The following is a 4127-nucleotide window of genomic DNA, read 5'->3' on the forward strand; positions in this document are numbered from 1 at the left end:
TTGCTAACTGAATTAAATTTGACTTCCATGTTTTCAATATGTTTATCTCGCATCAAGTGTTGGGTCACAGCAGCAAATCCTTTGCTTTTGATGTTGATAGTACTATCGCAGGCTGAAAATCTCAACGTAAAATCTTCTTCCTTCTTGAAAAATTCTTTGTATTTCACTTTGCTTTTATCTTTCATTTCGAATTCCAAATTAAACCAATCATTATGAACTTTGCATGACATTCTATTTCACAATAGAAATGTACTTGTTTGATTTGAATGGGAATGTGACTCGTGCCAAAATCGAATGTGAAGTGATTGTTGCATTATTATATTTTTGATATTTGGAGCTACCACTTGGGCCAAAAAATGCTTGTGCACTCATTTTCACATCTAGCAAGTGTTTGCCGATTTGGAGAATGACAAAACGGTAATTTCTTCTTATCAGTTTCGTAATTGCCTCTTTACATCGATTTATAAACATGATCTATCAAGTGTTGTCATGCCAAATCGAAGCAATAATAAAAACGATAATTTCTTATTTACATTGATTCGTAAATATGCTGACCAATGCGTTTCAGATAAATTGAAAGAATGACTCCGTGTCATAGCACAGTGCCAATGATTCAGAATTAGATTGAGTTAATATTGTCTTCATAAGAAAAAAATGTTTACTTTTTCATTGCGCTGTCTGAAAACGCGTATTTTTGTTATGATAAGCATTTTTTTCTTTGAGATTTTTTTCATCATTTGTATTAGTTTTCTCATTATTTTTTTTAAAAAGCTGAAAAAGCTGAACTGTGACCGCTAATAGCTGATAATAGCTGAAGATTTTCAAAAAGCTGATAATCAGCTCAAAAGCTGACCTGTGGACGTGATGATTTCCTCAAATAACAGCTCTTAGATAGCCTCTTAGTTTTAAACAACTAAATTCATTTTTTTTTTTCGATTTCTTCTTTTTCAACAGTCATAACAATGTTGGCTGACATAAGTTGGCTGTTTGGATGTATTCGAGTTAGTAAACTGTATAAGTATATTTTTGCATTCAACTTAAATTGCACGATCCTTGAATCTAAATAACTCCAAAAAGTAAGAGCAACACCAAAATTCTTTCTCATTTTCTCTCATTTTCTCATCCTTAGTACAAAACCGGCTACATGTTCATAGCTTTAGTGTGGTATCTTATTCCTATCAGCATCTGCCTCGATTATACGATCTCCAGCATAGTGAAATTAATGACTGACATTAAAACTAACACCAAAGACAATGACATTTTTGCGGTCACCGTTCTTACCTGTGGCTTCATCATTTTTTATATTCTTGCTGCTTTGAGCTTTGCATCGATGTGGAGAACAACTCACCGGTATAATGGATAAAACAAGGATTTTACTTAAAAAAAACTTGTATACCGTTTATTAGAAATAAATTGTTGACACTTTTTTTAAAGATTGGATGGATATTCAAATCTTGGAATATGTGCCGAAATAACTTTGGATTGGTCGTTTTGAATTGTAGATTTAATGTAGTTGAATGTAGTGATTGTACTTCTTTCTCGGGCTATCGAAAAAAAAATTTGATTTTTGTTGAGCCACTTTCACGGCAAAACGAAGGAAAATCGCTGAATTACGTCGAGAATTTTCGATTTATCTGGTTGGATCCGCCCACTTTGAGTGCTAAGCCCATGAACAATTGAGTAGTTTTTTTTTTAAATTTTCATAAATGAATATTTATGCGAATGCTTCATTTGTTTTACCACTTTCACGGCAAAACGAAGGAAAGCAACCACCTCAATCGCTTAATTGCATCAAGGAATGTCGATTTAGCTGGTCGGTTTGACTGATATTGAGTGATAAAACGAGAAGAAATTCTACATTTTCTTGGAACTACGCTTCATTTGGAAAACATGTGATTTGTCGAAAATTTATTTTGAATATTCATCTTAAAGATTTGCTATGTACAAATTTTATCAGATGAATAAAGCGGTCAATTGTGGGAAGCCATCGTTCAAAATCGTATTCATAAATGATTTGTAACTGACCTTGATGCCTTTGTTTTGGTCATTCAATCGCAATAGACTCGCCTAAAAATTGTGTGTGTTTAAGCAAAAGAAAAAACGCGGTTATAAGTGAAGCAACACGTCAACACGTGTATCTAAAAGTGTGACCTTTGCCGTTTTATCGTAGCTTCTATCGATGAGCCCTAATTGCGGTAGTTGTGCGCGTGTGACGTGATACCTTTGAGTTTGAAGTCTGGTTACGAATACATGACGCAATTAAGTGTCAGTTGTGAAAGTAGAAACAGCGATTTGCATCTTTTTTCTCCTTGGATTGGTCGCCTGTGTTTTGAAGGCATGTTTGAAAAATTGTTTTGGTCAAGATATTTTTGAATTAATTAAATTTTAAAAATTTTAGAATCTCCAACTATGCGAAAGGAGAAACAACGCATGGATATTGAAATTGAATTGGTTTAGAACAGAAAACTGTTTTCGTTTTTCTCAAGAAAATAAAAATAAACACATTATCAAATACATACATTCGATCCAAAAAAAATAGTTTATCAAATTTCATCAATTTAATGATGAAAAATGACCAGAAATTATGAAATTTTCAACAAATTTTGTTGTACAGCTCAAGGCTTTCGATGGACGAAGAACAAAAGACTTGGCTTGGAATGCTTTTTTTCATACGAGAAAGCACAAAAAGTTTTTGTTTAAAAACAGAACCATTTTATGAAGTGATTAAACCAAAGTTGAAAATTGCTCAATTCTAGGAATTTTCGATAAAATTGCCTATAAAAACGTATCGATCCAATCCAAATGAAGTTATATGAACACTTTGTTCATTTTCCCAGCTTAAGTTTGATACATTCGAAGCAAATAGCCCAATCAGTTCCCATTTATTACATTGATCGATTATTAGAACATTTTCAATTTATTTAGTTCATGAAAATGTATATGTGTTGTTCAGTTGAAAAATTACGATTTCTGATATGAACGTAATGCAAGAAATTCAAGGTTTTAGTTCAAGTTAGGCTTTTCAGACGGTGAGAAATCAGAAAGAGAAAATCAACAAGAATATTCACAGAGTTTAAAACATTTCATTTCTCTTTAAATCCAAATTTGATCTTATTCAAAATTGTATAAATAAATTCATTTATTATATATCGACAGCAAAATTCGTTTGAAAATTCTTAAAAATGGAAAACAAAAACAGTGCAACCTCAGTCAATTCATTGAAAACTACTCATCCAATCCAAGTGAATTTTTCAGGCAAAATAAAGCCGTTGGCGATGGGTCAACGAGCACTGACGTGTGTCGGTTTATATCCTGTCGATGCGAATACATGCAAACGAGATAAATTCGGTCACATTGCATTTGGTTTAATGATTTTTGCATTGCTCGTTGCACTTTTTGTGTCGAGTCTGATGTTTTTTCTGAAATTTCTAACAATCGATTTGGTAGAAGCTTTGTATGCACTATTCCAAATCATTTTGTGTTTGAACCTGATGTATGTGATGGTGTTTGCGTTTCTGCAACGAAATAAAATTGTGGCGATCATTGGACGATTATCCGAGATTTACGATGAACGTAAGTAAATATGTTCCACATCAATTTTGAGTGAAATTTCTAACCCATTCGTATGGCATCAGTGAAATGAATGCTCGAATTTTTCACTTTTTTCGAGAAAAAAATGTCTCGCGGGGAATGAGCTTATACAACTTTTTGATAGGAAATTATTTGCTTTTGTTTTTCTTCACATAGATGCCAACAACGACTCATTTCGATTTTTAGAGGAGGCAAACCACCGAAGTGAATGGTTATGGAAAATTTATTTGAAATATGCATTTGTTCCCGCTGCTGTGATGTTAGTGACTTTGTCCATTGCTTCGATTCTTCTCTGCTGGATGGTACATGGAAGTTTTGATGTAAAATATCTTAGTCACCCGGGTAAAGTAATATTGCCATGGAATCGTCAAACCCTGTTGGGATATATCGGTGAACTTTTGTTTGACATTGTCGTTGCACAAGCTTGTTTAGTAGCTATGGCGCCCATTCTTCTACTGTTCATTTCAATATGTTGGCATCATCCAGCTTTCTCGAAAATGTTTCGACACTCTGTACTCAAGCTTGATCGCCCTGAC

General features: G+C 33.5%; 1 long non-coding RNA gene across 1 annotated transcript; it reads left to right on the forward strand.

Annotated features, from left to right (window-relative positions):
- The first annotated feature begins 785 nt into the window (after window positions 1-785).
- LOC129572838 (uncharacterized) lies at window positions 786-1480 on the forward strand. Its single transcript, XR_008688513.1, has 2 exons — window positions 786-1001; window positions 1130-1480. It is a non-coding gene; the product is annotated as an uncharacterized LOC129572838 (long non-coding RNA).
- The last annotated feature ends 2647 nt before the right edge of the window (window positions 1481-4127 follow it).

The sequence above is a fragment of the Sitodiplosis mosellana genome, unplaced genomic scaffold (assembly GCF_009176505.1).
Source record: "Sitodiplosis mosellana isolate CC-2019 unplaced genomic scaffold, AAFC_SMos_1.0 Smas_scaffold_5586, whole genome shotgun sequence".
Lineage (NCBI taxonomy): Eukaryota > Metazoa > Arthropoda > Insecta > Diptera > Cecidomyiidae > Sitodiplosis > Sitodiplosis mosellana.